Raw genomic sequence first — 14,572 nt, forward strand, 5'->3', positions numbered from 1 at the left:
TCACCATGCGCACTTTCCTCCATGGGAGTAATGCCTCAGAAAGTCTACGCTTTGATCTTTCCCTGGGAGACCAGTAGCAGTTTCCGATGCACATCTGGAGGCATTCTGTAATCTGTGGACTAACTGAGTGTTGATGAAACATAGAAATTGCATCGGGAATGAATACAACAGTCACCACGCACTTTCCACCATGGGAGTAATGTCTCAAACAGTCTGCGCTTTGATCGGTCCCAGGAAGACCAGTAGTAGTTCCCGATCCACATCTGGAGGCATTGTGTAATCTGTAGACTGTCAGAGTGTTGATAAAACACAAAAATTGCATCGGGATTGAATACAACAGTCACCATGCGCACTTTCCCCCAAGGGAGTAATGTCTCAAACAGTGAATGATTTGATCGTTCCCCCGAAACCAGTAGTAGTCTCCGATGCACGTCTGGAGGCATTCTGTAATCTGTGGACCTTCAAAGTGTTGATGAAACACAGAAATTGCATCGTGATTGAATAAAACAGTCACCATGCGCACTTACCTCCAAGGGAGTAATGTCTCAAACAGTCTATGATTTGATCGTTCCCAGGAAGACCAGTAGTAGTTTCCGATGCACATCTGGAGGCAATCGGTAATCTGCGGACTATCAGAGTGTTGATGAAACGCAGAAATTCCATCGGGATGGAATACAACAGTCACCATTCGCACTTTGGTCCGTGGGAGTTATGTCTCAAACAGTCTACGCTTTGATCGTTCCCTGGAAGACCAGTAGCAGTTTCCGATACACATCTGGAGGCATTCTGTAATCTGTGGACTAACTGAGTGTTGATGAAACACAGAAATAGCATCGGGATTGTATACAACAGTCACCATGCGCACTTTCTTCCACGGGAGTATTGTCTCAAACCGTCTATGATTTGAACGTTTCCTTGAAGACCAGCAGTAGCTTCCGATGCACATCTGGAGCCATTCGGTAATCTGTGGACCTTCAAAGTGTTGATGAAACACAGAAATTGCATCGTGATTGAATACAACAGTCACCATGCGCACTTCCCTCCATGGGAGTAATGCCTCAATCAGTCTATGTTTTGATCGTTCCCAGGAAGACCAGTAGTACTTTCCGATGCACATGTGGAGGCAATCTGCAATCTGTGTACTATCAGAGTGTTGATGAAACACAGAAATTGCATCGGGATTGAATACAACAGTCTCCATGCGCACTTTCTTCCTCGGGAGTAATGTCTCAAACATTCTATGATTTGATCGTTTCCTCGAAGACCAGTAGTTTCCGATGCACATCTGAAGGCATTCTGAATCTATGGACCTTCAAAGTGTTGATGAAACACAGAAATTGCATCGGGATTGAATACAACAGTCACCATTCGCACTTTATTCCATGGGAGTAATGTCTCAAACAGTCTACGCTTTGATCGTTCCCTGGAAGACCAGTAGCAGTTTCCGATGCACATCTGGAGGCATTCTGTAATCTGTGGACTATCAGAGTGTTTATGAAACACAGAAATTGCATCGGGATTGAAAACAACAGTCCCCATACGCACTTTCCCCCACGGGAGTAATGTCTCAAACAGTCTATGATTTGATCGTTCCCAGGAAGACCAGTAGTAGTTTCCGATGCACATCTGGAGGCAATCTGTAGTCTGTGGACTATCAGAGTGTTGATGAAACACAGAAATTGCATCGGGATTGAATACAACAGTCACCATGCTAACTTTCCTCCATGGGAGTAATTTCTCAAACATTCTATGCTTTGATCGTTCCCATGAAGACCAGTAGTAGCTTCCGATGCACATTTGGAGGCAATTTGTAATCTGTGGACTATTAGAGTGTTGATGAAACACAGAAATTGTATCTGGATTGAATACAACAGTCACCATGCGCACTTTCCTCCATGGGAGTAATGTCTTAAACTGTCATCGATTTGATCGTTCCCTGAAGACCAGTAGCAGTTTCCGATGCACATCTGGTGGCATTCTGTAATCTGTGGACTATCAGAGTGTTGATGAAACACAGAAATTGCATCGGGATTGAATACAACAGTCACCATGCCCACTTTTCTCTACGGGAGTAATGTCTCAAACAGTCTACGCTTTGATTGCTCCCTGGAAGCCCAGTAGTTGTTCCGATGCACATCTGGTATCATTCTGTAATCTGTGGACTAACTGAGTGTTGACGAAACACAGAATTTGCAACGGGATTGAATACAACAGTCACCATGCGCACTTTCTTCCTCGGGAGTATGTCTCAAACAGTCTATGATTTGATTGTTTCCTCTAAGACCAGCAGTAGTTTCCGATGCATATCTGGAGGCATTCTGTAATCTGTGGACCTTCAAAGTGTTGATGGAACACAGAAATTGCATCGTGATTGAATACAACAGTCACCATGCGCACTTTCCTCCATGGGAGTAATGCCTCAAACAGTCCATGCTTTGATCGTTCCCAGGAAGACCAGTAGTAGTTTCCGATGCACATCTGGTGGCAATCTGTAGTCTGTGGACAATCAGAGTGTTGATGAAACACAGAAATTGCATCGGGATTGAATACAACAGACACCATTCGCACTTTCCTCCATTGGAGTAATGTCTCAAACAGTCAACGCTTTGATCGTTCCTTGGAAGACCAGTAGCAGTTTCCGATGCACATCTGGAGGCATTCTGTAATCTGTGGTCTAACTGAGTGTTGATGAAACACAGAAATAGCATCGGTATTGAATACAACAGTCACCATGCGCACTTTCTTCCTCGGCAGTAATGTCTCAAACAGTCTATGATTTGATCGTTTCCTCTAAGACCAGTAGTAGTTTCCGATGCACATCTGGAGGAATTCTGTAATCTGTGGACCTTCAAAGTGTTGATGAAACACTGAAATTGCATCGTGATTCAATAGAACAGTCACCATGCGCATTTTCCCCCACGGGAGTAATGTCTCAAACAGTCAATCATTTGATCGTTCCCTCGAAGACCAGTAGAAGTTTCCGATGCACATCTGGAGGCAATCTGTAATCTGTGGACCTTCAAAGTGTTGATGAAACACAGAAATTGCATCGTGATTGAATACAACAGTCACCATTCGCATTTTCCTCCATGGGAGTAATGTCTCAAACAGTCTATGCTTTGATCGTTACCAGGAAGACCAGTAGTAGTTTCCGATTCACATTTGTAGGCAATCTGTAATCTGTGGACTATCGGAGTGTTGATGAAACACAGAAATTGCATCTGGATTGAATACAACAGTCACCATTCGCACTTTCCTCCATGGGAGTAATGGTTCAAAGAGTCTACGCTTTGATCGTTCCCTAAAAGACCAGTAGTAGTTTCCGATGCACATCCGGAGGCATTCTATAATCTGTGGACTAACTGAGTGTTGATGAAACACAGAATTTGCATCGGTATTGAATACAACAGTCACCATGCGCACTTTCTTCCTCGGGAGTAATGTCTCAAACAGTCTATGATTTGATCGTTTCCTCTAAGACCAGTAGTAGTTTCCGATGCACATATGGAGGAATTCTGTAATCTGTGGACCTTCAAAGTGTTGATGAAACACTGAAATTGCATCGTGATTGAATAGAACAGTCACCATGCGCACTTTCCTCCATGGGAGTAATGCCTCAAACAGTCTACGCTTTGATCATTCCCTGAAAGACCAGTATCAGTTTCCGATGCACATCTAGAGGCATTCTGTAATCTGTGGACTAACTGAGTGTTGATGAAACATAGAAATTGCATCGGGATTGAATACAACAGTCACCACGCACTTCCCACCATGGGAGTAATGTCTCAAACAGTCTGCGCTTTGATCGGTCCCAGGAAGACCAGTAGTAGTTCCCGATCCACATCTGGAGGCATTGTGTAATCTGTGGACTGTCAGAGTGTTGATAAAACACAAAAATTGCATCGGGATTGAATACAACAGTCACCATGCGCACTTTCCACCATGGGAGTAATGTCTTAAACAGTCTATGCTTTGATCGTTCCCAGGAAGAACAGTAGTAGTTTCCGATGCACATCTGGAGGCAATCTGTAGTCTGTGGACTATAAGAGTGTTGATGAAAACCAGAAATTGCATCGGGATTGAATACAACAGTCACCATGCGCACTTTCCCCCACGGGAGTAATGTCTCAAACAGTGAATGATTTGATCGTTCCCCCGAAACCAGTAGTAGTTTCCGATGCACGTCAGGAGGCAATCGGTAATCTGTGGACTATCAGAGTGTTGATGAAACGCAGAAATTCCATCGGGTTTGAATACAACAGTCACCATTCGCAAATTTGGTCCATGGGAGTAATGTCTCAAACAGTCTACGCTTTGATCGTTCCCTGGAAGACCAGTAGCAGTTTCCGATGCACATATGGAGGCATTCTGTAATCTGTGGACCTTCAAAGTGTTGATGGAACACAGAAATTGCATCGTGATTGAATACAACAGTCACCATGCGCACTTTCCTCCATGGGAGTAATGAATCAAACAGTCTATGCTTTGATCGTTCCCAGGAAGACCAGTAGTAGTTTCCGATGCACATCTGGAGGCAATCTGGAGTCTGTGGACAATCAGAGTGTTGATGAAACACAGAAATTGCATCGGGATTGAATACAACAGTCACCATTCGCACTTTCCTCCATGGGAGTAATGTCTCAAACAGTCAACGCTTTGATCGTTCCCTGGAAGACCAGTAGCAGTTTCCGATGCACATCTGGAGGCAATCTGTAATCTGTGGACCTTCAAAGTAATGATGAAACACAGAAATTGCATCGTGATTGAATACAACAGTCACCATGCGCATTTTCCTCCATGGGAGTAATGTCTCAAACTGTCTAAGCTTTGATCGTTACCAGGAAGACCAGTAGTAGTTTCCGATGCACATTTGTAGGCAATCTTTAATCTGTGGACTATCGGAGTGTTGATGAAACACAGAAATTGCATCTGGATTGAATACAACAGTCACCATTCGCACTTTCCTCCATGGGAGTAATGGTTCAAAGAGTCTACGCTTTGATCGTTCCCTGGAAGACCAGTAGTAGTTTCCGATGCACATCCGGAAGCATTCTATAATCTGTGGACTAACTGAGTGTTGATGAAATACAGAATTTGCATCGGTATTGAATACAACAGTCACCATGCGCACTTTCTTCCTCGGGAGTAATGTCTCAAACAGTCTATGATTTGATCGTTTCCTCTAAGACCAGTAGTAGTTTCCGATGCACATCTGGAGGAATTCTGTAATCTGTGGACCTTCAAAGTGTTGATGAAACACTGAAACTGCATCGTGATTGAATAGAACAGTCACCATGCGCACTTTCCTCCATGGGAGTAATGCCTCAAACAGTCTACGCTTTGATCCTTCCCTGGAAGACCAATAGCAGTTTCCGATGCAAATCTGGAGGCATTCTGTAATCTGTGGACTAACTGAGTGTTGATGAAACATAGAAATTGCATCGGGATGGAATACAACAGTCACCACGCACTTTCCACCATGGGAGTAATGTCTCAAACAGTCTGCGCTTTGATCGGTCCCAGGAAGACCAGTAGTAGTTCCCGATCCACATCTGGAGGCATTGTGTAATCTGCGGACTGCCAGAGTGTTGATAAAACACAAAAATTGCATCGGGATTGAATACAACAGTCACCATGCGCACTTTTCACCATGGGAGTAATGTCTCAAACAGTCTATACTTTGATCGTTCCCAGGAAGAACAGTAGTAGTTTCCGATGCACATCTGTAGGCAATCTGTAGTCTGTGGACTATCAGAGTGTTGATGAAAACCAGAAATTGCATCGGGATTGAATAGAACAGTCACCATGCGCACTTTCCCCCACGGGAGTAATGTCTCAAACAGTGAATGATTTGATCGTTCCCCCGAAACCAGTAGAAGTTTCCGATGCACGTCTGGAGGCAATCGGTAATCTGTGTACTATCAGAGTGTTGATGAAACGCAGAAATTCCATCGGGATTGAATACAACAGTCACCATTCGCACTTTCCTCCACGGGAGTAATGTCTCAAACAGTCTACGCTTTGATCGTTCCCTGGAAGACCAGTAGCAGTTTCCGATGCACATCTGGAGGCATTCTGTAATCTGTGGACTAACTGAGTGTTGATGAAACACAGAAATAGCATCGGGATTGTATACAACAGTCACCATGCGCACTTTCTTCCACGGGAGTATTGTCTCAAACCGTCTATGATTTGATCGTTTCCTCGAAGACCAGTAGTAGCTTCCGATGCACATCTGGAGCCATTCGGTAATCTGTGGACCTTCAAAGTGTTGATGAAACACAGAAATTGCATCGTGATTGAATACAACAGTCACCATGCGCACTTCCCTTTATGGGAGTAATGCCTCAATAAGTCTATGTTTTGATCGTTCCCAGGAAGACCAGTAGTACTTTCCGATGCACATGTGGAGGAAATCTGTAATCTGTGTACTATCAGAGTGTTGATGAAACACAGAAATTGCATCGGGATTGAATACAACAGTCTCCATGCGCACTTTCTTCCTCGGGAGTAATGTCTCAAACATTCTATGATTTGATCGTTTCCTCGAAGACCAGTAGTTTCCGATGCACATCTGAAGGCATTCTGTAATCTATGGACCTTTAAAGTGTTGATGAAACACAGAAATTGCATCGGGATTGAATACAACAGTCAACATTCGCACTTTATTCCATGGGAGTAATGTCTCAAACAGTCTACGCTTTGATCGTTCCCTGGAAGGCCAGTAGCAGTTTCCGATGCACATCTGGAGGCATTCTGTAATCTGTGGACTATCAGAGTGTTTATGAAACACAGAAATTGCATCGGGATTGAATACAACAGTGCCCATACGCACTTTCCAACACGGGAGTAATGTCTCAAACAGTCTATTATTTGATCGTTCCCAGGAAGACCAGTAGTAGTTTCCGATGCACATTTGGAGGCAATCTGTAGTCTGTGGACTATCAGAGTGTTGATGAACACAGAAATTGCATCGGGATTGAATACAACAGTCACCACGCGCTTTCCACCAGGGGATTAATGTCTCAAACAGTCTACGCTTTGATCGTTCCCTGGAAGACCAGTAGTAGTTCCCGATGCACATCTGGAGGCAATGTGTAATCTTTGGACTGTCAGAGTGTTGATGAAACACAAAAATTGCATCGGGATTGAATACAACAGTCACCATGCGCACTTTCCTCCATGGGAGTAATGCCTCAAACAGTCTATGCTTTGATCGTTCCCAGGAAGACCAGTAGTAGTTTCCGATGCATATCTGGAGGCAATATGTAATCTATGGACTATCAGAGTGTTGATGAACACAGAAATTGCATCGGGATTGAATACAACAGTCACCACGCGCTTTCCACCATGGGAGTAATGTCTCAAACAGTCTACGCTTTGATCGTTCCCTGGAAGACCAGTAGTAGTTCCCGATGCACATCTGGAGGCAATGTGTAATCTTTGGACTGTCAGAGTGTTGATGAAACACAAAAATTGCATCGGGATTGAATACAACAGTCACCATGCGCACTTTCCTCCATGGGAGTAATGCCTCAAACAGTCTATGCTTTGATCGTTCCCAGGAAGACCAGTAGTAGTTTCCGATGCACATGTGGAGGCAATCTGTAATCTGTGGACTATCAGAGTGTTGATGAAACACAGAAATTGCATCGGGATTGAATACAACAGTAACCATGCGCATTTTCCCCCACGGGAGTAATGTCTCAAGCAGTCTATGGTTTGATCGTTCCCTCGAAGACCAGTAGTAGTTTACGATGCACATCTGGAGGCATTCTGTAATCTGTTTACTATCTGAGTGTTGTTGAAACACAGAAATTGCATCGGGATTGATTACAACTGTCACCATGCGGACTTTCATCAATGGGAGTAATGTCTCAAACAGTCTACGCTCTTATCGTTCCCTGGAAGACCAGTAGTAGGTTCCGATGCACATCTGGAGGCATTCTGTAATCTGTGGACTATCAGAGTGATAATATAACACAGAAATTACATCGGGATTGAATGCAAAAGTCACCCTGCGCACTTTCCTACATAGGAGAAATGTCTCAAAAAGTCTACGCTTTGATCGTTCCCTGGAATACCAGTAGTAGTTTCCCATGCACATCTGGAAGCATTCTGTAATCTGGGGACTATCAGAGTATGATGAAACACAGAAATTGCATCGGGATTTAATACAACAGTCACCATCCGCACTTTCTTCCATGAGAGTAATGTCTCAAACAGTTTACGCTTTGATCGTTCCCTGGAAGACCAGTAGTAGCTTCCGATGCACATCTGGAGGCATTGTGTAATCTGTGGACTATCAGAGTGTTGATGAAACACAGAAATTGCATCGGGGATTGAACACAACAGTCACCATTCGCATTTTCCTCCAGATGAGTAATGTCTCAAACAGTCTACGCTTTGATCATTCCCTGGAAGACCAGTAGTAGCTTCCGATGCATATCTGGATGCATTCTGTAATCTGTGGACTATCAGAGTGTTGATGAAACACGGAAATTGCATCGGGATTGAATACAACAGTCACTATGCGCACTTTCCTCCACGGGAGTAATGTCTCAAACAGTTTATGCTTTGATCGTTCCCTGGAAGACCAGTAGTAGTTTCCGATGCACATCTGGAGGCATTCTGTAATCTGTGGACTATCAGAGTGTTGTTGAAACACTGAAATTGCATCGGGATTGAATACAACAGTCACCATGCGGTAATTCCTCCATGGGAGTAATGTCTCAGTCTACGCTTTGATCGTTCCTTGGAGTACCAGTAGTACTTTCCGATGCACATCTGGAGGCATTCTGTAATCCGTGGACTCTCAGAAAGTTGTTAAAACACTGAATTTGCATCGGGATTGAATACAACCGTCACCATGCGCACTTTCATCCATGGGAGTAATGTTTCAAACAGTCTACGCTTTGATCGTTCCCTGGAAGACCAGTAGTAGTTTCCGATGCATATCTGGAGCCATTCTGTAATCTGTGGACTATCAGAGTGTTGATGAAACACAGATATTGCATCGGGATTGAATACAATAATCACCATGCGCACTTTCCTACATAGGAGTAATGTCTCAAATAGTCTACGCTTTGATCGTTCCCTGAAAGACCAGTAGTAGTTTCCGATGCACATCTGGATGCATTCTGTAATCTGTGGACTATCAGAGTGTTGTTGAAACACTGAAATTGCTTCGGGATTGAATACAACAGACACCATGCGCACTTTCCTCCATGTGAGTAATGTCTCAAACAGTCTACGCTTTGATCGTTCCCTGGAAGACCAGTAGTAGTTTCCGATGCACATCTGGAGGCATTCTGTAATCAGTGGGCCTTCAAAGTGTTGATGAAACACAGAAATTGCATCGGGATTGAATACAACAGACACCACGCGTACATTTCTCAATTGGAGTAATGTCTCAAACTGTCATCGCTTTGATCGTTCCCTCAAGACCAGTAGTAGACTCCGATGCACATCTGGAGGCATTCTTTAATCTGTGGACTATCCGAGTGCTAATGAAACACAGGAATAGCATCGGGATTGAATACAACGGTCACCATGACCACTTTCCGAAATGGGAGTAATGTCTCAAAGAGTCTACGCTTTGATAGTTCCCTGGAAGACCAGTAGTAGTTTCCGATGCACATCTGGAGGAATTCTGTAATCTGTTTACTATCAGAGTGTTGTTGAAACACAGAAATTGCATCTGGATTGAATACAACAGTCACCATGCGGACTTTCCTCCAGGGGAGTAATGTCTCAAGCAGGCTACGCTTTGATCGTTTCCTGGAAGACCGGTAGTACTTTCCGATGAACATGTAGAGGCACTCTATAATCTGTGAACCATCAGAGTGTTGTTGAAACACTGAAATTGCATCGGTATTGAATACAACAGTGACCTTGCGCACTTTAATCCATGGGAGTAATGACTCAAACAGTCTACGCTTTGATCGTTCCCTGGAAGACCAGTAGTAGTTTCCGATGCACATCTGGAGGCATTCTGTAATCTGTGGACTATCAGAGAGTTGATGAAACACAGATATTGCATCGGGATTGAATATAACAGTCACCATGCGCACTTTCCTACATAGGAGTAGTGTCTCAAATAGTCTACGCTTTGATCGTTCCCTGGAAGACCAGTAGTAGTTTCCGATGCACATCTGGAGGCATACTGTAATCTGTGGACTATCAGAGTGTTGTTGAAACACTGAAATTGCATCGGGATTGAATACAACAGTCACCTTGCGCACTTTCCTCCATGGGAGTAATGTCTCAAACAGTCTACGTTTTGATCGTTCCCTGGAAGACCAGTAGAAGTTTCCGATTCACATCTGGAGGAATTCTGTAATCTGTGGACCATCAGAGTGTAGATGAAACACAGTAATTACATCGGGATTCAATACAACAGTCACCATGCGCACATTCCAACATAGGAGTAATGTCTCAAACAGTCTACGATTTGTTCGTTCCCTGGAAGACCAGTAGTAGTTTCCGATGCACATCTGGAGGCATTCTGTAATCTGTGGACCTTCAAAGTGTTGATGAAACACAGAAATTTCATCGTGATTGAATACAACAGCCAGCATGCGTACATTTCTCCATTGTAGTAATGTATCAAACTGTCATCGCTTTGATCGTTCCCTGAAAACCAGTAGTAGTTTCCGATGCACATCTGGAGGCATTCTGTAATCTGTGGACTATCCGAGTGCTAATGAAACTCAGAAATTGCATCGGGATAGAATACAACAGTAACCATGACCACTTTCCTCCATGGGAGTTATGTCTGAAACAGCCTACGCTTTGATCGTTCCCTGGAAGACCAGTAGTAGTTTCCGATGCACATCTGGAGGCATTCTGTAATCTGTTTACTATCAGACGGTTGTTGAAACAAAGAAATTGCATCGGGATTGAATACAACAGTCACCATGCGGACTTTCTTCCATGGGAGTAATGTCTCAAACAGATTACGCTTTGATCGTTCCCTGGAAGACCAGTAGTAGTTTCCGATGCACATCTGGAGGCATTCTGTAATCCGTGGACTATCATTGTGTTGATGAAACACAGATACTGCATCGGGATTGAGTACAACAGTCAATATGCGCACTTTCCTACACAGGAGTAATGTCTCAAATAGTCTACGCCCTGATCGTTACCTGGAAGACCAGTAGTAGTTTCCGATGCACATCTGGAATTATTCTGTAGTCTGTGGATTATCAGAGTGTTGATGAAACACAGAAATTGCATCGGGATTCAATACAACGGTCACCATGCGCACTTTCCCCCACTTGAGTAATGTTTCAAACAGTCAATGATTTGACCGTTCCCTCGAAGACCAGTAGTAGTTTCCGATGCACATCTGGATGCAATCTCTAATCTGTGGACCTTCAAAGTGTTGATGAAACACAGAAATTGCATCGTGATTGAATACAACAGTCACCATGCGCACTTTCCTCCATGGGAATAATGTCTCAAACAGTCTATGATTTGATCGTTTCCAGGAAGACCAGTAGTAGTTTCCGATGCACATCTGGAGGCATTCTGTAATCTGTGGACTATCAGAGTGTTTATGAAACACAGAAATTGCATCGGGATTGAATACAACAGTCACCATTCACACATTCCTCCACGGGAGTAATGTCTCAAAGAGTCTACGCTTTGATCGTTCCCTGGAAGACAAGTAATAGTTTCCGATGCACATCTTAAGGCATTCTGTAATCTGTGGACTATCAGAGTGTTGATGAAACACAGATATTGCATCGGGATTGAATACAACAGTCACCATGCGCACTTTCCTACATAGGAGTAATGTCTCAAATAGTCTACGCTTTGATGGTTCCCTGTAAAACCAGTAGTAGTTTAGGATGCACATCTGGAGGCGTTCTGTAATCTGTGGACTATCAGAATGTTGTTGAAACACAGAAATTGCATCGGGATTGAATACAACAGTAACCATGCGGGCTTTCCTCCACGGGAGTAATGTCTCAAATAGTCTACGCTTTGATCATTCCCTGGAAGACCAGTAGTAGTTTAGGATGCACATCTGGAGGCGTTCTGTAATCTGTGGACTATCAGAATGTTGTTGAACCACAGAAATTGCATCGGGATTGAATACAACAGTAACCATGCGCACTTTCTTTCACGGGAGTAATGTCTCAAACAGTCTATGCTTTGATCGTTTCCTCGAAGAAGAGTAGTAGTTTCCGATGCACATCTGGAACGATTCGGTAATCTGCGGACCTTCAAAGTGTTGATGAAACACAGAAATTGCATGGTGATTGAATACAACAGTCACCACGTGCTTTCCTCCATGGGAGTAATGTCTCAAACAGTCTACGCTTTGATCGCTCCCTGGATGACCAGTAGTAGTTTCCGATGCACATCTGGAGGCATTCTGTAATCTGTTTACTATCAGAGTGTTGTTGAAACACAGAAATTGCATCGGGATTGAATACAACAGGCACCATGCGTACATTTCTCCATTGCAGTAATGTCTCAAACGGTCATCGCTTTGATCGTTCCCTCAAGAACAGTAGTAGTTTCCGATGCACTTCTGGAGGCATTCTTTAATCTGTGGACTATCCGAGTGCTAATGAAACTCAGAAATTGCATCGGGATTGAATAGATCAGTCACCATGACCACTTTCCTCCATGGGAGTAATGCCTCAAACAGTCTACGCTTTGATCGTTACCTGGAAGACCAGTAGTAGTTTCCGATGCACATCTGGAGGCATTCTGTAATCTGTGGACTATCAGAGTGTTAATATAACACAGAAATTACATCGGGATTGAATACAAAAGTCACCCTGCGCACTTTGCTACATAGAAGTAATGTCTAAAAAAGTCTACGCTTTGATCGTTCCCTGGAGTACCAGTAGTAGTTTCCGATGCACATCTGGAAGCATTCTGTAATCTGTGGACTATCAGAGTGTTGATGAAACACAGAAATTGTATGGGGATTGAATACAACAGTCACCATGACCAATTTCCTCGATGGGAGTAATGTCTCAAACAGTCTACGCTTTGGATTCCCTGGAAGACCAGTAGTAGTTACCGATGCACATCTGGAGGCATTCTGTAATCTGTGGACTATCAGACTGTTTTTGAAACAATGAAAATGCATCGGGATTAAATACAACAGTCACTAAGGCCACTTTCCTCCATGGGAGTAATGTCTCAAACAGTCTACGTTTTGATCGTTCCCTGGAAGACCAGTAGTAGTTTATGATGCACATCTGGAGGCATTCTGTAATCTGTGGACCTTCAAAGTGTTGATGAAACACAGAAATTGCTTCGGGATTGAATACAACAGGCACCATGCGTACATGTCTCCATTGCAGTAATGTCTCAAACTCTCATCGCTTTGATTGTTCCCTCAAGACCAGTAGTAGCTTCCGATGCACATCTGGAGGCATTCTTTATTCTTTGGACTATCCGAGTGCTAATGAAACACAGAAATTGCATCGGGATTGAATACAACAGTCACCATGACCAATTTCCTCCATGGGAGTAATGTCTCAAACAGTCTACGGTTTGATCGTTCCCTGGACGACCAGTAGTAGTTTCCGATGCACATCTGGAGGCATTCTGTAATCTGTTTACTATCAAAATGTTGTTGAAACACAGAAATTGCATCGGGATGAATACAACAGTCACCATGCGGACTTTCCTCCGTGGGAGTAATGTCTCAAACAGTCTACGCTTTGATCGTTCCCTGGAAGACCAGTAGTAGTTTCCGATGCATATCTGGAGGCATTCTGTAATCTGTGGACTATCAGAGTGTTAATATAACACAGAAATTACATCGGGATTGAATACAAAAGTCACCCTGCGCACTTTCCTACATAGGAGTAATGTCTCAAAAAGTCTACGCTTTGATCGTTCCCTGGAATACCAGTAGTAGTTTCCGATGCACATCTGGAAGAATTCTGTAATCTGTGGACTATCAGAGTGTTGATGAAACACAGAAATTGTATCGGGATTGAATACAACAGTCACCACGCTCACTTTCCTCCATGGGAGTAATGTCTCAAACAGTTTACGCTTTGAGTTCCCTGGAAGACCAGTAGTAGATTCCGATGCACATCTGGAGGCATTCTGTAATCTGTGGACTATCAGAGTGTTGAAACTTCCTGGCAGATTAAAACTGTGTGCCCGACCGAGACTCGAACTCGGGACCTTTGCCTTTCGCGGGCAAGTGCTCTACCAACTGAGCTATCGAAGCACGACTCACGTCCGGTACTCACAGCCTTACTTCTGCCAGTATCCGTCTCATACCTTTACAGAAGCTCTTCTGCGAAACTTGCAGAACTAGCACTCCTGAAAGAAAGGATATTGCGGAGACTTGGCTTAGCCACAGCCTGGGGGATGTTTCCAGAATGAGATTTTCACTCTGCAGCGGAGTGTGCGCTGATATGAAACTTCCTGGCAGGAGACGGATACTGGCAGAAGTAAGGCTGTGAGTACCGGACGTGAGTCGTGCTTCGGTAGCTCAGTTGGTAGAGCACTTGCCCGCGAAAGGCAAAGGTCCCGAGTTCGAGTCTCGGTCGGGCACACAGTTTTAATCTGCCAGGATGTTTCA

General features: G+C 43.8%; 1 non-coding gene across 1 annotated transcript; it reads right to left on the bottom strand.

Annotated features, from left to right (window-relative positions):
- Positions 1-14,141: 14,141 nt before the first annotated feature.
- Trnas-cga (transfer RNA serine (anticodon CGA)) lies at positions 14,142-14,216 on the bottom strand. The gene has a single exon. It is a non-coding gene; the product is annotated as a tRNA-Ser (tRNA).
- Positions 14,217-14,572: the final 356 nt, after the last annotated feature.

Source organism: Schistocerca gregaria, chromosome 7, assembly GCF_023897955.1.
Source record: "Schistocerca gregaria isolate iqSchGreg1 chromosome 7, iqSchGreg1.2, whole genome shotgun sequence".
Taxonomy (NCBI): domain Eukaryota; kingdom Metazoa; phylum Arthropoda; class Insecta; order Orthoptera; family Acrididae; genus Schistocerca; species Schistocerca gregaria.